At 42.8% G+C, this 21,289-nt stretch overlaps 1 protein-coding gene across 3 annotated transcripts in view; it reads left to right on the plus strand.

The window, feature by feature from the left end:
* Positions 1-13,734: 13,734 nt before the first annotated feature.
* LOC147452098 (BTB/POZ and TAZ domain-containing protein 3-like) overlaps positions 13,735-21,289 on the plus strand; it is a 148,006-nt gene continuing 140,451 nt past the window's right edge. Inside the window, exon 1 of one of the 3 annotated variants that reach the window (XM_086517893.1) lies at positions 13,735-14,104. The gene's annotated coding sequence lies outside the window, so the exon portion shown is untranslated. The remainder of the gene's footprint in view (positions 14,105-21,289) is intronic. The other 2 variants (XM_086517895.1, XM_086517894.1) reach the window with 2 other exon arrangements.

Genomic DNA, 21,289 nt, shown 5'->3' on the forward strand with positions numbered 1-21,289 from the left:
TATAGACTGACGTTTTATTGACATGTTATGCTCTAGTAGTCAGGGGGGCTGATTGCCCCCTCTTCCTTTACACCAGCGTTTTGTGTCTACTGTGTCTCTCTCTCCTCTCCTCTCTCACGCTTCCGCACACGTGCACTCTCACAATGTAAACACAGACTAGCCAAGTTACTAGGTAGCCTTACTACTGTCACAGAATATCAGCCTTGATACTGACTCTGCCTTGTGAGCCAGTGCTATCACCTGAATAACTTGTTGTGAAAACATTGCGGGTGAAGATCAAAAGTTAAGGGTGCTTGGAGGTATTTCCAATGATTCCTTGTCGACGAAAGTGGATGCATGCTACATGCAGAAGTGGGTTAGGGATCCTTTCTACAACTCCTTCAATATCCGAATACGAGGTAAGCAGATCTTGTTACTTAAGATCTGGCATGTATCTGATGTCGATCTTTGTTCAAAGGCATAGAAATGAAGATGGAAGCACACCAGATGCGAGATAGACTAAGGGTGGGAGTGGTTAATAAGTTCGGGTAGGGACGCGAAGGTTCTTTGAGGGAAAAAAACTAAGAAAGGTTCTTTGGGTTCTTGGTTCTTCCCTTGACTTCAGGAAGTCTAGCACGTCCAAAGCTCTAATGCCAATGTCCAAAGCTCTAGTACCAATGTCAATGCAACGGAAGGGTTTAAGGATTTAGCTCGCATCTAGTACTTTGCACAAACACAACACAAGGTTACTTTACTTCACTTGAAAAAATTGAACTAAACACAATGAAAGAGACACACACACACACACACACACACACACACACACACACACACACACACAAAGAAAAGGGAGAAGACACTGCATGTCATATGTCAACCACTTTCAAGGCCCCCTTGTTCTGTTGCAAAGGCAAATACTTGCTTTAACTACTTGCAAAAATGTTGATACAATGGCTAAATGCTAAATACTGAGTGCTCCATGCTCATGATCTACTTGCTTTAACTACTTGCAAAAATGTTGATACAATGGCTAAATGCTAAATACTGAGTGCTCCATGCTCATGATCTACAAAAACGATGTGGGTGCAAAAATGCGGGCTGATCTGCTGCAAAACGCTAACTGATCTTTTGCAAAAATGTTGGCTGATCTGCTACAAAAAATGCTAGGGCTAATCAGTCGATGTTGAACATGCTAGCAATGGAAATGTTGATGGATATTGAGGGAAAATGTTGGGGTACTGCTAGGTACTAGGTACTTGGGGTTCTTGGTGCCTGGTATTGATCTTCTGATGATCCCAATGGGGACCAAGGGGTTGCTTATATAGGTTCTTTCACGATTTGTCCTACCTACTTTTTATAAATGTCATGTCAAATTCACTTATTTATAAATGACTTAAGTGGTTGCTTATATGCTTAAGTGACTGTATTGTGCAAGTGAGGGTATGCAACTGTCAAGTGCAACGAAAGAGTGTAAGGATTTAGCTCAGATCTAGTACTCCCCACAAACACAAGGTTACTTTGCTTCACTTGAAAAGAACTAAACTGGACTGAATGAGAGAGAGATAGGCAAAGAGAGAGAAAAGACAGACGACATGGCATGTCGGGTCCCAACCACACTCAAGGGCCCCCTTGCTCTGTTGCAAGATCAAGTACTTAATTCATTACTTGCACAAAATGCTGATACAGTGATGCTAAATGCTGAGATACTGAGGGGTACTTGATGCTATTGATGTTGAGTATTGTTGAAGTGTTGATGGATACTTGATGTAGATGCCGGGGGGAAATTAAGGTAATATTTAAGATAAGTCTCAATCATCATTGAAACCATTGAAAGTATGCCTAATCCAACTCTCCTCTAAGGCTTCTTTTAGAAAGCCAAAAAAAGGTACGAGAGGGGTATGCTTCCAAGTTTGCACACCACGAAATAGTAGGAGTTCCACGGTTCCGCCCACCTTTTCAAGTATAATGGAGATGGGGGAGTTGAGCTCTGGAAAAAAGAACGAGGTAACCCCAACACCAATTTTGATTGGATGGTATTGACTAGATAGGTATAATATGTTTGAGAGAATGGAGAGTGTGAACAAATTGGAGGAGAGCTCGTCTAGAGGGAGAGTCTCTTACAAACTTCTATACCGACAATGTACAATCTAAACAAAGCCTTATTCCGTAGACCCTTGAAAGGGCATCACACAGTTAAAGGGTCCTTCATCTACATGGAATCCATGGGTTGTTAAGAGCTAGTGTCTTTGCATGATGGAACTCACTACGTCTCTCTATAGCCCCTTGAATACTTGCTACATCTCTAAGTACGGTATTTGTGCATGTAGTTATCCGGAAACCAAACTTTTTATGTAGAGCTACAACTTAGGAATAGTAAGCTCTACTCCTAACCTTTAAATGTGTGAGGCTTCAAGTTTGGCTTTTAAAATCGGTGTTAATTTAACCATCCTTCACATTGTGCTCAAGACCTCAACATAAGCTCCAAACATGCAATCATCTCTCTCTCTCTCTCTCTCTCTCTCTCTCTCCCCTAACTCAATTCCTTCTTAAGGCACAAGTCTTGAATTCACACTCATATGGTATAGATCATTGAAGTCTCTTGGAAAAGTTTCTACATCGCTAACCCCCCGCCGCCCCCCCCCCCCCCTCCCCCTTCTTCTCTCTCTCTCTCTCTCTCTCTCTCTCTCTCTCACACACACACACACACACACACACACACACACACACACACACACATCTTGCCAACTCAATATAATGGCACTAACAAACTAGCTCAATTTAGGTGTCAAGGTACAATAAAGCATAGTTTTGACCTTGGAAGGTGGAGGTACAACAATTGGACGATTGAGCAGTACATCAATAGGAGGTACAACGATAGAATGTGAGGTAGAAGTCGGAGGTGGAAATCTTAGGGGTAGTGCTTGTGCAATCACAAAGGTAGACAAGGGAAGACATAGGTGAACGTTGTGGAGTGAAAGCTAAAGAAAACGGATTAGTGATTATGTGCATGTCCCTAAGTAATCACCAGTGCTTCAAATCAATAAATCCTTGATAGCAGTAGTTTTATGTTGCAGGTAAGAGCCTCTTGCCACAAAACGATCACAAGGGTTACAGTGTAAGTAGGCTATGCATCGCAGCAATGGCTCTTCGTACCACTCTGTAATCAATCCTTGCCCTATTTGAGCAAAAGCTAAAGCGAATGGACTAGTCACTGTTTCCATGTCTATGAGTAATTACTAGTGCTACGAATGAATAACCCTTGATGGAAGTGGTTATGTATTTCTCTTTCTATAATATGCACTGGTAAGGGCCTCATGCCACCAAGGGGTCACATAGGTTATAGCACAAGCATGCTATCTGTCATAAAAATTAATATCTATCCAACCCAAATGATTTTCTCATATTAAATTGATCACTTCATGTGGGAGAATACACGGGAACAAGGGTTAAGATATAGACATGTGCTTATAGATCTATCTCAACACGGGGCCAATGGTTAAGGGGCCCAAATGAGAGATGGTCTATCAAAGAGCAAGGCTAACCAATGGAGCATAAGACCTTAGGGTTAGCTTCATTGAAGACCTCCAATAATGTGTGTAAAAGTCCTTTGACCTTAGGCAAGCTAGGGCTGAGCTTGAGGTGGGAACCCGGCCTAAGCTCGAGGTGCTTGTCCTGCTTAAGGTGCTTGTCGTGCTTGAGGTGCTTGACATGCTTGAGGTGCTTGATTAAGATGCTTGAGGTGCTTGACTGGCTCCATGCTTGAGGTGCTTGACTTGCTACATGATTAAAGTGCTTGAGGTGCCTTGAGATGCTTGTGGGAACACCCCCTAGTTCAAGTGCTTTGTCATGCTTGATGACTAAGGTGCTTGAGCTCCTAAAGTCAAAAAGATCCCTACAAGGAGGGGGGCGAGCCTACAAGGGGGGGGATGAGAGAGAACACACACACACACACACACACACACACACACACACACACACACACACACACACACACACAAGGGAAGCCCCAGCTTGAAGAGGCAGCAAGGACACTTGTCAAGTTCCTCCCCATGTTGCCCTCATGGTGTGCCTGAAGCCTATTGGTTGGCCACCCAAGGGGTCCAATGATAATTTAGGATATTTAATTAATTGATTTTGCATTTATCAAGTCCTCTCTCTCAAAGGGGAAAGGGGGACACTTGTCTTAAGGCTACCCATGTTGCTTGTAATGGCTCCTGCTTGTGATTGGCTAGGCCTGGAGGGGTCCAATGAGCTTCAAGCATGAGCTACAAGGGGGGGTCGACCCAAGCAAGCTAGGGGGGTGCTTAGGGCGTATACTCACCCACACACACTCACAAACACTCTCATTGTGTGCTATGCAAAGTGCAAGAGCTCCATCTCCTTCTCCAAGCTCCTTGAGAAGTTGAGAGCCTACACCAACTCTCTTGGCTATGGAATGCAAATCCAACCAAGAGCTATGCTTCAATGCTTAAGCTTGCCATCTCCTCCTTCTTCATTACTATGCTATTATGTATGCTAGCAACAAGAGTATGATAAGTGAGAAACTACTTCTTTCTCCTATGAAATGTTTCTTCTTCCTCTTCCCTACCCTCATTCCCTGCTAGCTCTCTCCACCTTCGAAGGTGTTTGAGGTCTTGGGATTGAGGCTTGGGATAGTTAATGCTTTCTACAAGTGCATGTTATGCTTATTGCAAGAAGGCTAATGGTTTATTGCAAGTAGATTAATTACTTAATGCAAGTAGATTAATTGTATTGCAAGGTAGATTAATTATTGCTTTAAGCACAAGTTGATGCATAAAAAGTATACATCTTCATGCACTCAAATGATTTAGGGAACACAAAGATTAATGATGTTCACAAGTTCTTGATTGTTTCCAAGCTAAGATTGATTGTTGAAATTATGCAAAAGCTTGGTGTGTGAACCTTTCATCTTCATATTGCCAAGGAGGTCTCAAGGAACACAAAGATTGTATTGTACCAAGTCTCTCTTAATGAGAGAATCTATAATACAAATGCCTTTTGGAGGGGGGACCGGCTCCACATAAATCCGGTCCTCAATTGTTGTCATATTCTCTACTCTCTCTCTCTCTTGTAAAAGTATTGTTCATGCCTAGTTAATTAAGTGTTATGATAGAGTTGCTACTACCAATTAAGTTCACCCTCTATGCTCTCAAAATTGCTCACTCTAATTCTCTTAATTCCGCTATTCTCTAAGTTCATAGACCATTCCCATTACATTGGTATCAGAGCTTTTGGTTTCTCTTTTCTTGCTTAAGAAGAGGGGTCCTCAAGTAGCCTATAAATGGTTGATGTTGTTAATTATAATAGGGTAAGTGGAACTGGGATCTAATATCGGTTTTGTTAAGCCCACTATGTGGGGGATGGTGCACACCTCGGGAGCTTTGGACTTAATAATGGAGTCTTTTTAGACTTGCCTACGGCTTTACCATTATTGAGCCATAAGAAGTCCGAAAGGAGCTAGCCCTTGGCAACTCTGCTATGTTAGACCTACTCCTCTACTCTCTATAATTAACCACTTTGAGCCGTGGGTGTAGATACTTAAGAGCCGATTTTCAAAGGCTAAGAGGAGTGGCAACTAAAGGTTTTGTATTGCCAAAGCATACACTAAGTATAAACATAAATTTTGTTAACATGGCTGACAATAATCAAGAGAGTAGAATGAACATTGATAGCACTGATTTTGCACATGAAAGTGCTAATGATGATGCTCCCATGCTTATCAAATGTCTTGTTTCTAAGTTGCAACAAGCTATGGCAAACCCATTCCTACAAGGCGAAGTTTTCCAACAACTTCATAGTTATGGGATTCTCCAAACTCCCCCAAAAGAGAGAGCACCTGAGAAGTCTCTTCATGAGATTTCCAAGAGAGGGCTCTCTATGGTGAGAGAAGAGGAGAACCCATACGAAGCGCTTAAATGTTTACTAGCGGACTTACCTCCATCCAAGAAGAAAGACAAAGTCTCTACTTTAGAGCCTTCACCAAGAGGAGGAGAAGGAAGTGAGTCTTCCAATACTTCCAAAGATATGGCTCCAAGAAGACGACAGCCTCAACGATCTTCAACTTCCCCCAAGGGGGAAAGATCACTCCAAAGTCCTCCTCCTCGTTATCACAAAAGGGAAGAGAGGTACCAAATAAAGGAAAAGGAGAGAAAGAGGTCACCCTCTTCTCCATCTTCATCAACTTCCTCATATTCCAATGAAGGTAGCGGCTCTTCTCTCAAAGAGCCCCAGAGGAAAGGCCATTGCAAGTTCTATCCGGTATGGAGAAGGTCCAAGAAGCTAAAGAAGTTCAAAGAGGGAGGGAAGAACACCACTTTCCTTGCCTATGCTGGCACCTTTGGTGCTATGGACAAGGTCTTGGCCTTCATCCAACAACTTGATGCGGCCTTTGGTGATGAGGGCTTCACAGAGTCCTCTAAACTGCGTCAAGTATCTATGCATTACCAAAGTTCCGCTCGACAATGGTGGGATAGCCTACAAGCCCAAAGAAAAGCTCCAAAGACATGGAAGGCTTTAAGAGCCTCCATCATAAAACAGTTTCTGGCAAGCAACGCTCAAGAAAATGTCCTCACAGAATGGCAAAACTTGAAACTTTCTCCCTACGAGTCTATCCAAAAGTATGTAGATAAGTTTTCGGATTTATTTCTCAAAGCCACTATCTACAAAAAGATAGACTTTGGGGAGCAAGAGCAACAATTATGTGCGGGTATTTTTGAAGAGAAGGCCGAGTATATTGACTCACAAAGGCCTAATGCCATATTGGCGGTCATACACCATACTATGGTCGCCTCTCAAATCGATTCCCAACAAGGGGTTAAGAGAAACTCTAAATCCATGGACGTGAAGGATCAAAATGAGCCTAGAGGGAGGAATAATGCTCAAACTTCCTCCAAAGGCAACTCTAGCAACACCGATAACAAAGCTAAGGAGAAAGGAGTCTATAAAGGTAAGAATAAACTCTCTGCAATAGAGCTAGAGTGTTATCGTAAGGATAACAAATGCTACAAGTGTGGACAACAAGGGCATGTCTATCGTGCTTGTCCCCAAAGAAATGCACGCAACAAGTCACCTTGAGTTTCTATGTTGGAAACTCCAAAAGAGGATGCTTATAGAAAAAGGCTTTTGTTTTTCCTATGCTAGGAGATATGTACATACATGTTTATGAGTCGGGTAGTATCCTATTCCTTGTAAATATGCATGCTTTCACAAGTTAATGAAAATTTATATTTTCATATACATGATTTCTGTTAGAAAGTCTGTAAATGAATTTAATGTTTCAACCAATAACAATATTATAAAATTTAAAAAAAAACGGGAATCAAGAGGAATTAGAATTGTCTAAATTCCTAAATGGATCCCAAAATGTTTTTATTGATGATATCCCCGTGAGCTATCTCCACAATGAGGGGACAATGGCCATACAATGGAGCTTTAACCATGAAGCTCACTGCCTAATAAGCCTCCTTATTGAGCTTTACAAGATCCACAAGAGGAGTTCGAAAAGGCAATAACATGGACTGGTAAGTTTCGAGAGAGATTCAATAATTAGGTCACATTATCTCTAAAGGTGGTATTTCTATGGATCCACAAAAAGTAGAGGTAATAAAAGATGGCCTAATCCAAGGAATCTACATGAGTTGCAAAGCTCTAAGGGTATGAGTGCATACTAGAGATGCTTCATAAGAAAAATCCATGCTTATAGCAGGTCCAATACATGACTTAACAAAAAAGAACGTTAAGTATACATGGACCGCAAAGAGAGAAAAATATTTCTAAAAAGTTTAAAGAGAAACTTATTTCTCAACTTATGGGATCTCTCAAAGCTATTTGAGGTCCAATGTAATGCCTGGATGATTGCCTTTGAGCGTAGCCGATGCACTTTCCCAATGGCCAAGGGTAGATAGGATATCAATAGCAACTTACAATGAGCTATGTTTTATGATAGTTAAATATGCTTCTAACCCAGGCTTTAGGGATATGATAATAGCCTTACAAATGGAAGAAAAAGAACCACTCACGAAAAAGGATGGTTATCTTCCATACCTCAATAGGCTATATCTTCCTTACTTCCCATGCTCCTTCCATATGCGGGGCAAAGAGAAATTCGAATTTACTCTGCTAGGAGTAAAAGCATACTTGAATTGGCTTACCAAGAAACAATAACATACAAGAGAATGTTTCAAAATGTATGGTATACCAAAAGATGAAGTATGAAAAAAGGACCATGGCTTGCCAACATCCAATTGTGTCGAATAGAAATCCTACTATGACCACTAATTTTAGTCTCTATCAGAATTAGAGTAATCCTCTTATGTCGGCCTACTATTCCAACGGATGGCCAAAAGCAAAGTTACAAAACTAATGATCCTTGATCTACTAAAAGCCTGTGATTCGAAGTAGATCAATGCTCAAAATGAGAGAAGTACTTATCTTAACAACAGTATGTCTCTAATAACGTGAACATACTTCTAAGGAGAAACTACCTTCGAGGCTAAAGACGGAAGATCCAAAAGTCCCTTGTAGCTTAAGATACCTGGGAAGATCTTCATTGCAAAGGAGTATAGCCGAGGTCAAAACGAATCTTTTTACAAGATTAAACAGGCTATATCCATTTATTAGCTAGGCAAAAGAGACTCCTGCCGTTACGCACAAAAGAGCCTTATCCTTTAAAAAAAAAAAAAAAAAAGTTGGGTCTTACTAAACTTTCCCAAGGCTCATCTAAGGCAAATTACACACAAACGAAGACCCGCCACAGATCGAGGATGAAGCAGAGGAGCTCCAACCCAAGTTCATCCTTCAACAAGAAGACAAGGTATTAAGAAATGGTAAGATTACTGACAGTATCTTATTTAATTATCCTTTCAAAGATGCTAAATGCATGCAAAGAACATGGCTTAAGGATAATATGAACCTTGTTAATGATTCTTACAATGACACAAAAGAGTAAGCAAATGTAAAAGAAATGCATTTTAAATGATCAATGTTTTTGTCTTATAGGACTCTCTTTTTATGTTTTGTGGACAAATTTTAAAGTATGCATACTTAGGATCATGTTTGTGGTGACTACGTCTCCCAAACACCAAGTAGACCTTGTCACTCTAATTTGGAAGTATGATAAGGACTAAAAAGAGCAGACATGCTTGCGGCAGACAATGTCTCTCAAGCACCAAGTGGATTAGTCATCCACTCTGGAATGATGTCGTAGGGTAAAAATGGATCCTCTACCCGCTAAGACCAATGGACTAATGGGTGAGACTTTACCATCTCTACCTCATAGTCGAGGACGACTATGATTTCAAGAGAGAGGTAATGTCATAAAAATTAATATCTATCCAACCCAAATGATTTTCTCATATTAAACTGATCACTTAATGTGGGAGAATACACGGGAACAAGGGTTAAGATATAGACATGTGCTTATAGATCTATCTCAACACGGGGCCAATGGTTAAGGGGCCCAAATGAGAGATGGTCTATCAAAGAGCAAGGCTAACCAATGGAGCATAAGACCTTAGGGTTAGCTTCATTGAAGACCTCCAATAATGTGTGTAAAAGTCCTTTGACCGTAGGCAAGCTAGGGCTGAGCTTGAGGTGGGAACCTGGCCTAAGCTCGAGGTGCTTGTCCTGCTTAAGGTGCTTGTCGTGCTTGAGGTGCTTGACATGCTTGAGGTGCTTGATTAAGATGCTTGAGGTGCTTGACTGGCTCCATGCTTGAGGTGCTTGACTTGCTACATGATTAAGGTGCTTGAGGTGCCTTGAGATGCTTGTGGGAACACCCCCTAGGTCAAGTGCTTTGTCATGCTTGATGACTAAGGTGCTTGAGCTCCTAAAGTCAAAAAGATCCCTACAAGGAGGGGGGCGAGCCTACAAGGGGGGGGATGAGAGAGAACACACACACGTACACACACACACACACACACACACACACACACACAAAGGAAGCCCCAGCTTGAAGAGGCAGCAAGGACACTTGTCAAGTTCCTCCCCATGTTGCCCTCATGGTGTGCCTGAAGCCTATTGGTTGGCCACCCAAGGGGTCCAATGATAATTTAGGATATTTAATTAATTGATTTTGCATTTATCAAGTCCTCTCTCTCAAGGGGGAAAGGGGGACACTTGTCTTAAGGCTACCCATGTTGCTTGTAATGGCTCCTGCTTGTGATTGGCTAGGCCTGGAGGGGTCCAATGAGCTTCAAGCATGAGCTACAAGGGGGGGTCGACCCAAGCAAGCTAGGGGGGTGCTTAGGGGGTATACTCACCCACACACACTCACAAACACTCTCATTGTGTGCTATGCAAAGTGCAAGAGCTCCATCTCCTTCTCCAAGCTCCTTGAGAAGTTGAGAGCCTACACCAACTCTCTTGGCTATGGAATGCAAATCCAACCAAGAGCTATGCTTCATTGCTTAAGCTTGCCATCTCCTCCTTCTTCATTACTATGCTATTATGTATGCTAGCAACAAGAGTATGATAAGTGAGGAACTACTTCTTTCTCCTATGAAATGTTTCTTCTTCCTCTTCCCTACCCTCATTCCTTGCTAGCTCTCTCCACCTTCGAAGGTGTTTGAGGTCTTGGGATTGAGGCTTGGGATAGTTAATGCTTTCTACAAGTGCATGTTATGCTTATTGCAAGAAGGCTAATGGTTTATTGCAAGTAGATTAATTACTTAATGCAAGTAGATTAATTGTATTGCAAGGTAGATTAATTATTGCTTTAAGCACAAGTTGATGCATAAAAAGTATACATCTTCATGCACTCAAATGATTTAGGGAACACAAAGATTAATGATGTTCACAAGTTCTTGATTGTTTCCAAGCTAAGATTGATTGTTGAAATTATGCAAAAGCTTGGTGTGTGAACCTTTCATCTTCATATTGCCAAGGAGGTCTCAAGGAACACAAAGATTGTATTGTACTAAGTCTCTCTTAATGAGAGAATCTATAATACAAATGCCTTTTGGAGGGGGGACCGGCTCCACATAAATCCGGTCCTCAACTGTTGTCATATTCTTTACTCTCTCTCTCTTGTAAAAGTATTGTTCATGCCTAGTTAATTAAGTGTTATGATAGAGTTGCTACTACCAATTAAGTTCACCCTCTATGCTCTCAAAATTGCTCACTCTAATTCTCTTAATTCCGCTATTCTCTAAGTTCATAGGCCATTCCCATTACACTATCCATTGCAGTAAAGGCCATCCATACCACCTTGTACTCAATCATTGCTAAGACTACAAGCAAAAGCAAGAGAAAAATTTCGTTTCGCTAAAGAACAAATTTGTGTCTTATGAAATATGCTAGCATAAGGGCTTGCATGGAGAAGTGAAGCATTGCAACTTTGAGAATGTAAGAGGGGCTTAAGTGCTAAACAGTGTTTGAAAAAAGACAAAAGTTTTAGTGTAATTACCAGCAAAAGCTTCAAATTTTGACCTGAAAACCGAGAGAATTTCAAGTTTGCCCTTATTTTCTTCGGTTGGGAAAAATGTATTTTTCTAGCCCTGGTGCTAAACATAATCCCCATAACACCTACAAGCATCATGTGGGTGATAAAAAATTTCCAATGGCTTCAATCCATCGAGCCCCTAGAGCCTTTGAATCTAATGGGGCTCGAAGAAGTGTTTCCTTGTTCATCACAATAGGTGTCTGTAGCCACCTCTCTTGAGCTTTTGAATGAAATTTTTTGCCTAACATCACAATAAGATTTATAAATTTTCTCATGTAGGAAAATGGAGTCTTTTTCATTGTTTTTCATACAATGCATAACATCATGAGCTTCTGCTCGGGAGGCACCACATACCTAGCTAGGTATGCAGTGCCTCCCTCACAGAAGCTCATGATGTTGAGGTAAGTCACAATGTGAGAAGAATGTGTCCAAAACTTCCTGTGCATCAATCTCTTCATTTACATGGACACATTGCAAACACGTCAAAAGCTAAACTCGACAAGCTCGAATGTGTAACCCATATCAATGGCAATGTGTTGATTGATCATGTAACTTTACCAAGCACAATAAATTCTACTCGTTGAAAGAGCTACATTTTGTACAACCATCGATTTTGAAGCTTTCTTGAACAAGCCTCAAGGGATACATTTGAGTTTTTAATCACATTTTGGTACCTTGGACCTGCCTTTGCATCTGAATCCTTGAAATATGTTAGTGTGTAAAGGGGTCCTCAGTTTCATTGAGTCACACGACTTCCTTTGCATTTCTACGTTTTAGATTGCTTGTTAAAATTGAAAGAAAAACACCTTATCATTTTTTACCACTAAAACTGTTAATTTTCTTAAAGAAACCTTGGAATTTTGCCCAAAAATTTCAAAAATAATACTAGAAAGGCCAAGGGTCTATAAGCATCATGAATAGTGTATGGGAAACAACCATGGGACATTGGGGCTAAGAGCTGAGCCCCACTGAGGACATAGGGGACATCAAACGCAAACTCCTCATGTGCTGCAGAAAAGGGGCTTCAGTGGTCACACACAATGCTGCATACAGCGCATGGTGAGATATTTTTTAAAAATTATTCGCTTTCAATCGGGATGACGTTAAGTGCATGGCATAGCAAACCAATCGGTAAGTCGTTGACTGCTTATAAGCAGTGAAACCCGATCGAGCAAGGGAGGCGACTAGAAGATCTCGGTTCAAACTCCCCATGTGCTACAAAAGTTACATGTTGGGCAAATATTTACAGCACATGCAAGGCAAGAGCTTTGCTCTGTATGTCTTCCATGCAAGAAGTGGGATTGGTTCAAGAAGAGAGCAATGAAGCGCCGCATGTGCCACAGGTTCCCAATGGGACGCAGCTCTAAGTGGCAAGACACAAAGACTTGTATGGAAAATGGTTTGAGGCAAAAAGACAAATGGACTACTTTTAGTGACGACTCACGAGTCTTTCAACAAAATTGTAGATTTTCATGTTTTGATTGTCCTAGTTTCTCGCTTGCTCTACCTAAAGACAATCCAAACATTTTGTGTGCTAGGGCCCATAGCTTTAGCAAGTTGCAAGTCACTTTATTCGAAGGAACCCCCCCCCCCCCCCCCCCCCCCCCCCCCCCCCTTTCAACGGTTCAAGCATCTTCACTTTTAGACAAATCCATGATGGTCCACCTTTTTGGGTCAATAGATAGCCTAATGGAGCCCTCTCTCAATGGCTTTAAGGGTTGGGTTGCACCTCATGCGAGTGGGGGGAGTGGCCTGGCCTATATCCAATGTTAGGATTTAAAGGGCAACCTATTCTTTCAAAAGATGGGTTGTAGAAAAATGCACCCTTCCCTATAGAAGGGTCTATTTTCAGTTTGCCTTTCCAATGAGAAAATTTCGCGTAATTTACAAGGCAAGATACTATATTGTGTCAATGAGTATAACCATTATACATATAGATATTATATAGAATGCTTTTTAATTAGCCCTTCCATTGACATGTATTCTATTTTTTCAACCTTTTTTATAGAAGGATAATTTTTGAACAAGCCCTTCCAATGACAGACTCAAAAAAACTTTGGCCTTCATACGACCGGCAAAATGTCTTAAGAAGGACAGATGGACGTCAAATCCTATCACTTACTGTGAGGCTATATCTCACACTGGCTCGTCTCATACCTTTTGCATACCTTTTGCATGTAGCCCTATTTCATGATTTGGGTTGGGTGCCTTTAAGAGTGCCCAAAAGCCCTGTTAAAAGAGAAAAGAGCATCCCTACATCTCTGTTCCTTTTGGATAGGAGTAATAATCGGCCTCATCACTTCTTCACTCGAGAGCAGTTTCGACATTGACATGCGCTAACTTTAAGCAACCCATTAACAAATTATTCTCTCTCTCTCTCTCTCTCTCTCACACACACACACACACACACTAACGCACATACACGCACAAACATCCATTCTGATAGACCAATAATAATTGGGCTGTATCTGCGTAGAGTCGATGGCTTCAATGCATGCCTGGGCTTAACAGTCTCTCTCTCTCTCTCTCTCTCTCTCTCTCTCTTTCACACACACACACACACACGCACCGGTTTTCCTTTCGGTCTTGGGCCCTGCTCTGCGTTGCTTTTGCACATTCCCTAGTTCTACTCAGCTGGCTTTTGGATCTCTTCTGCCATGAAAGGTACTCATTTCCTCTGTTTTGCTACTACTTCATTTCTCATTTGCAGAAACATGAAGAGCGCTTGCGTGTATGCATGATGAGAGCCCGCAGGTCTCGATGATCTTGCCCCTTAGCATACGCATCGTTTTCAGTTTCCTTTTCCTAGTACGTACTGTTGTGACTGCTGTATTCCATTTTTCATCGTAATCTAATTACCCATTACCAGAGAGAGAGAGAGAGAGAGAGAGAGAGAGAGAGAGAGAGAGTTTCAATTTTCATGTCCTTGCCATACACTATATAAACATCTAGCTTCTCTACACACATTGTAGAGTTGCCACTCATGTTCTCAATTAATGTGATGCGTGCTTAGTAAATTGCAAACATCGTCATTTTTAATTTCAAACGCAAGAGATAATCAAAGCATGTTTCGCACACTTGTTGTTCTTGCTAGTCTTTTGTTAGGTGGCATTGTCTACTTGGATTGATGAAGAGAAACAATCTTTTCAATACATCACTCACACATGCCGTATGTACATATACATATATATTACCCACACACACACACACACACACACACACATATTATATACATATATGTATATAGATACATATATACACATACACATATGTGTATATACATATATAGGTATATGTATATATACACATATATGCTGTGTTGCAAAAACGCTACCCCTAGCAATCAAAAACGCATTTTGGTTGGGGTGTGCGTATCCAATTGTTTGGAAACGTGTTGAAATGGCCGCATGAAGACTTAGATGTTGCTCTAAAAAAAAAGCCACGCTAGCGTTTTTAATAAAGGAATGCCCCATCTAAATTAGCCCTTGCTTGTGTTAGTTTAGCGTGTTTGAACCAAGCAACCCCTCAACCCTCTATTAAAAAGAATCCCTCTTATCCAGAATATGAACGCGTAAAACCAGAGAGGGAAAAAACGTTTATAGAGGGCATAATATATTATTTGCACCACAGAAAGAATCACAAGACTCTAGAGAATTGTCTGCTCTAAATTGGCTCTTGCCTAGCTCAGCATAGGAATCCTCAGTGCCCCTAGGACCCATTGTCACAAACTGCTGACATGTCAAGCCACTGAAGTACGGAGCCAACCTGCAGATCTTGGCTCAGAGGCCTAAACCCTAAGTGAAGAAGCAGAAGCAGCAACAGGAGAAGAAGAAGAAGCGGAAAAGTTCCCACCAACTTATGGGACCCTGTCCGATGGGGCCCAAGTGACAAAGGCATTAAAATAAAGCAAGCCCACACAACGTTTTCAGTTTTCAGCCCATAGCCTGATCAACGATTTCAGTTTTCAGCCCATCACTGTCCATGGCGAAGCCCATTGCCGTCCCCGACGATAGCAGATCAGCCCACAACCTCGTCGTTGAAGTACCCCTTGTCATCGTCATTGTCATTGTCGTTGTTGTAGATGTCACAAACTGGTGACGTGGCTGGCCCTTGGACACATTTTGAAGTGGGGCAGCAGATACACACACACACACCTCGGCTGGCAGCACATGGAAAACCCGATGACATGATGATGTGGCAGTACCGTACGGACCCCCGTGATTTGCGGCGCTAAAAGCGAAATTTTGCTGACGTGGCAAAGCTGTACGGAAGCCTGCTTTTGCACTGATGACTGTACGGAAAAGCACTGCTGAATTGTACGCAAGATTGAGAAGCTTTTGGGATTAGTTGCTTTATTTTTAAGTGGCTTTTAAAATTGACAGCTTTTGGGGCTCTGCTTTTGGGCATCCCTTGTAACTTATAAATAAGTGGGCAGGGCCCTCACATTTAGAGCATCTGGACGCAGAGTCTGAGAGTGAGAACCCTCCCACTCTCTTGTACTTTGAACACAGATTAATACAAAAAGAAATACTGAAAGGGGCGCCAGTCTTTGGGGCCAATATCTCTAGGCACGGAACTTTGCCTGGCCATGTTGAATCAATTGTGAATTGTTTTGAAGTGAATCTCTGTTGTGTCGCGGTAGAATCTTGACTTGGAGTGTCCAAGTTTGTTACAGTGGTATCAGAGCGTGGCCGATTTCTCTTCTACCGGGAATCCGATCCTTTTCTCGCAACACTTATGGATTCCAACAACGAATAATCGACTTCCTCTGCATGTGGAGATGCGAGAAGAGATCATGAAGAAGATTCTCACGAAGAGTACGGCCTGCCTCGGCCTACTCAGGCGGAGATTGAAGAGATGGAACATTGACAATTGGTTGACGACGCGACAAAGATGATGATCAACCTTGCAAAGGATCCGAAATTTGCAAAATTTTTGACTCAGACGTCCTTCGACGAAGTGCACACTCAGTGTGGCAGAAAGCCACAAATCCACCCCTCAAACCGGCACTCAAGAAACCTCCTACTCCGAGGATGTTTACAGAGCAAGAATTGGAAGAGGTGGTTGATACACGGAGTACTCAGCTTTTTGACGCGAACAACAAATCCAAAAAGCACGACAAAAAGCAGAAGAAAGGGACTAACTTTCCGGGTTATTTAGGTCGCCAATCTACTTTTGCCTCGGCAAGAAAGCAGAAGAAGCATGTGCGATTTGAAGGAGTCTCTAGTTCTTCTTCTTCTTCTTCTTCTTCTTCTTCTTCTTCTGACAGTTCTTCTAGCTCTTCTGACTCGAGCGAAGAAGACGGGAAAGGGAAAAAGCGAAGCAAAAAGCAAAGCTTCGGAAAGGAAAAAGAAAAAAGCAAAGCTTCGGAAAGGGAAAGAAAAAAAGCAAAGAAGCCTAAGTTTCGCCCAGTTTCTGACAGTTCTTTAGAGGACTCGTCTTCAAATAGTTCGGACTCCGACGATCACAGATTTTATGTAGAGAAGAAGCACTTTTATAAAGCCAACCGGTATGACTTTCTCGAGGATAAAAGCAAGAAAGTTCGAGAATTTAAAGAAGGTGGACATTCAATTAAGTTTGACACTTTTTTTGGGTTCCGAGATGCTTCGAGGACTTTGACCTTCATATAGCAGTTTAATATAGCTTTCTCTGGAGGGCATTACTCAGAGCAGATTCAGAGGGCTACCTCTTACTTTAAGGGAAATGCTCGAACATGGTGGTCCACCCTTCTATTGAACAAGAAAGCGCCAGTTAAATGGCTGAAATTTAAAAGGCTTTTTATTTCTTCTTGGTTGACTCGGGAGTACGAACATCTGGCCCTATGTGTCCGTGGACAAGCTATAACATGATCAGGGTTAAGTCAATCCAATCAGTCTAGATTTAGAAGTGATTTGGCACTTTTGTGAGTCTATTCGTAGACCGTGCATGCCCAGTCACTTAGTATAGATGCATATCCTTTGGTTGCACACAGCATGATCATCAGTATTCCCATCAGAATCCATCAGATTCCATCAGGGGAATTTTCCAGTGCATTTAGCCTATTTTCTCTATTTTCGACATTTTTCACTTATTAATTTAAGTGACTTTCCAACAAAAGTAGGTAGGGCAATTTTGCTTAAGAAAATATATAAGCAAACCAAAGTTAGCACTAAATGGAAGAAGAGGCAACAGGAGCCAAGCTCAGCAGGCAGCTTCTCAACAAGACCCTTGGCGGTACTCCCTCCAAGTAAGAACCCCATGCTAGCGTTTTTTGCATCAGACATTCTCTAGCGTTTCCAAGATCTACACCATTGCCAGCAAGAACAGACACCAACGTTTTGCATCAGCATCACCGCATCAGTAACCCCTTGCCTAGCGTTTTGCATCAGCAGGGATTGCCAGAAGATTCAGCCAGCAAGCTAGCGTTTTTGGGAAACCAGCTAGCTAGCGTTTTTGACCTGCATCAGCAACGTTTTTCAGCATGGAAAACCTGCAAGTACAACCCTAGAACAGTAGCAGATTCAGTCCCCAAAGGTAGCAGATTCAGCCCATGAAGAAGTAGCAGATTCAGCCCCAAAAAGAACTCAGTTTTCAGCCATTAAACTACAGATTTTCAGCGTCCAGGAATCACCGAAAACAGCCCCCAAATCAGCGTTTTTGGATCAATCGCAGATTTCAGCCCATAGCGTTTTTGGACAGCAGATACACACTTGCAGATTTCAGCCCTTAGGTCGATTTCGTCATCACCGTCGTCATCATCGACATAGCCTAGACTTGCATCAGTCCCATACATACCATTTGTACGAGATTGTGCAATAAGTAGACCACTCTCGCTGACGAGAGTGGGGCCTTCGGAGGAGGGTTTTACAACGTCTCTGGTGTTGTATCTCTCTTCTCTCTATCTCTCAGTCTCATACACTTGCACGCACAATGTCCATTCACTTTGTTTGTGATCATAGCAATCTCTCATTAAGAACGGAAGGCTTTCCCTTTCATAAGAACTAAAAGGAATCTTGAGCAAATATGGATCACTCATCTTGAGAAAGTACAACATTCATTCTGCTGCACCTAACATTGGTATAGAGCTTTGGCAGTGTTCTGTATCACTCAAGGAAAGAACCACAAGAATTTTTTTTGCTTGTTGCGATCGCACGAACCCAAGTTCGCTTGGGCGTGTCGATTCCTAATCGCGTTTTTGAAGAGTGACAGGAATCCCGGGAAAGAAGGGCTTGTCCAGCCTCCCCTTATGTCTCTTTTCACTCATTGAGATCGGACCGTGCACTTAGCGGTCGGCCAATCGACGTGAGGTGGGAAAAAGCAACCTTGGTGTGAGTGCAAGGCCGCCAAGGGGTGCGCCCGCGGAAAGGAGTAGAACTCGGGTGAAGAGAAGATCCTTCTCAAACACGGTTTGCAAGCGAAAGAAAACCTCAAGAACCTCAAGACCCTCAAGAACACAAGTTCTTCGTGAACTTAAGAACCAAAGATCCTAGTGCATGGTCGTCACCCGAAGCGGAATGGATACTTCGCATACAGGTGATGAGCATGAGAGAGGCGACGAAGAGCTCTCCCCACCAAGAGATTTTTCCGACCCTCTGTCACCAGCGTGTGACTACTATCTATCCTTTTTGTTGATTTCTTTCTTATTATCTATTTACTTTCACTTTTTGGAAACACCCCTCGAGAAATCTAATTGCCCTGCATTGCATAGCTAGTGTGGAACTGTCCAGAGGGAGTCCAGGCCTGAGGGCAAGAGAGCACTAAGGTTGGACAAGGACTATGGTTAGCCAAGTGGGGTCATTGACTAGCCAAAGTGGAATCCTTTGCTACAGAGGCTACATTTCAGTTCTGGATGTGGCCCCAGTGTACAAAGAGGGTCGGATGACCTAGAAAGATACAAGGGCAGCATCTCCTAAAATTTAGGGAACTGCTATTTTGGGACCTGAAAATGTGTTGGCGTCATTACCTCCGGAATGACAAGGAGAACATTTTCTTACTCTGTCGTGAAGTCAACTAGGCGACCGGTTGGGAGATTTTTAGGTGGCAACTCCGAAACGGGAAAATGCTTATAAATGTGCCAAGTGGCACAATTCTGTGCACTTTCCTCATGCAGAAAATTGGGCGCTGATTTTTAAGCTGTGAGAGTCTGATTTTCAGAATTTGTCACAGGTTAAGAGCTATGGAGTGCTTGCTTTCCCTCCTATGTACAGTGCGGTGCCAGAAGTGATGCCCTGCACGCTACGCACTGCCCTCTCTCTCCCCTTTGGCAGTATGTTATGCCCCTCTAGTGGGCTCTTCATTTGACCAATGTACAATTGTGTGGGTTCATGCGCGATTGCCGAGGCAAGAGCCTCTTGCACAGGTACTGGATTACCTAGCGGCTAATCCCCCCGCAGGAACAGGTGAATTCGGAGAGGTTTCACGCCAGAAATCTCGTCCGATTCAAAGGGCAAGTAGCCCTACAGGTGCGGGAGCTCGAGCACTTGCTACGGATGCGACCGGCACGCGAAACGGAGCCCGAAACAGTAAATTACAGCCTGCTGTGTATTTTTGCAGGTTTAGGGTTTTGGCCCTAAACGGACCCTAATACCCCGAGGAGGTTCGGGGACGCAAGGGGACCGCTGTACAGGTGATCTGGCGCATTTTCAGGGCTGAAAACAGAGAAGTCAGCGTACTGCAGGTTCTCGCCAGGTTTTGCAAAGTGCCCGTATGCGTCGGGAAAGTCATTTAATGCGTGGGAATACTGACCGTGAAGGGTTCTAGTACAGTTATGTTGCCGAAATCAAGCCAGAACAGTCAAAATTCAGCCAAGGTTGTGCGGGGCAGCTTGGAAAGAACCACAGCGTTTATTCCCTCTTTTAAACAATAAAGAAATACCGAAAGGGGCACCTAAGTTAGGGGCCAATCTGGTGTCGGTCTTCTCATACAGGTGCATTCTAGCATCTGTATCCCATTCCCCTCTTTTGTGTCACTATAGCGCAGGTATAATAGACGCCTAATAATGGGTGAAAGCTAAATCAAGGTTTAAAGTAAAGTCTACCGCCCTTTTTGGATTGAACAGGCCGGTTACACCCTACACCCTCCCCCTTCGCCATCTATGCCACGAGTTGGACCAACTTCTATGGAGACGATGGTCAAGTTGATGTTGGACATGATGGCACAACAACAAGAAACGAATCGAGTTGCGTTGGGACAACTAGCAAGCAAAGCAGAACAACAAGAAGCTAAGGACCGCGAGTGCGACGAAAGACACGAAAGAATTACGGCATAACAAGAAGCAAATCGCATTGCTAAGGACCGCGAGCAAGAAGCAAATCGCATTGCTTTAGAACGCGAGCGCGACGCACGAAAAGAACGAAAAGAACTAAGAAAGGAGGAAGCGGTAGCACGAAGCGCGGCTTTGGAGATCGAGCGTGAGGCTCAACGAGAACTACGCACTCAAGAATTGATTCGACAAGTGCTTGCCTCGAAATCCGAACCAGCCAAAGATCGTGGGAGTTCCTCAAGTGGCACAAGCCACGATGCGGATTCCAACAACCCAGTCACAGAGAAGTTGACTTTCAGTAAGTATGATGGTAAGATGGATGCTATGGTTATTCATTCTTGGTTGCATCAATTTAATGCTTATTTTGCGACAACTAAGAAGACAGGAAATAGCAAGGTTTTGACGGAAGCTATGTACCTTGCCGGTGATGCCATCAATTGGTACCACGGGATGGCAAGAGGCACAGCTAGCGACGCACCTAGAGGAAGCCGACGAACTCATACCCCTGTCCTTCAGTTGGGTTGATTTCCAAGACAAGCTCAAGGCACGGTTTATGCCACCTCAGTACCTCGCACGATTGAAGGACGATTGGCGCGCTCTCAAGCAAA

Source organism: Adiantum capillus-veneris, chromosome 8, assembly GCF_014529385.1.
Source record: "Adiantum capillus-veneris isolate H3 chromosome 8, ASM1452938v2, whole genome shotgun sequence".
Taxonomy (NCBI): Eukaryota; Viridiplantae; Streptophyta; class Polypodiopsida; order Polypodiales; family Pteridaceae; genus Adiantum; species Adiantum capillus-veneris.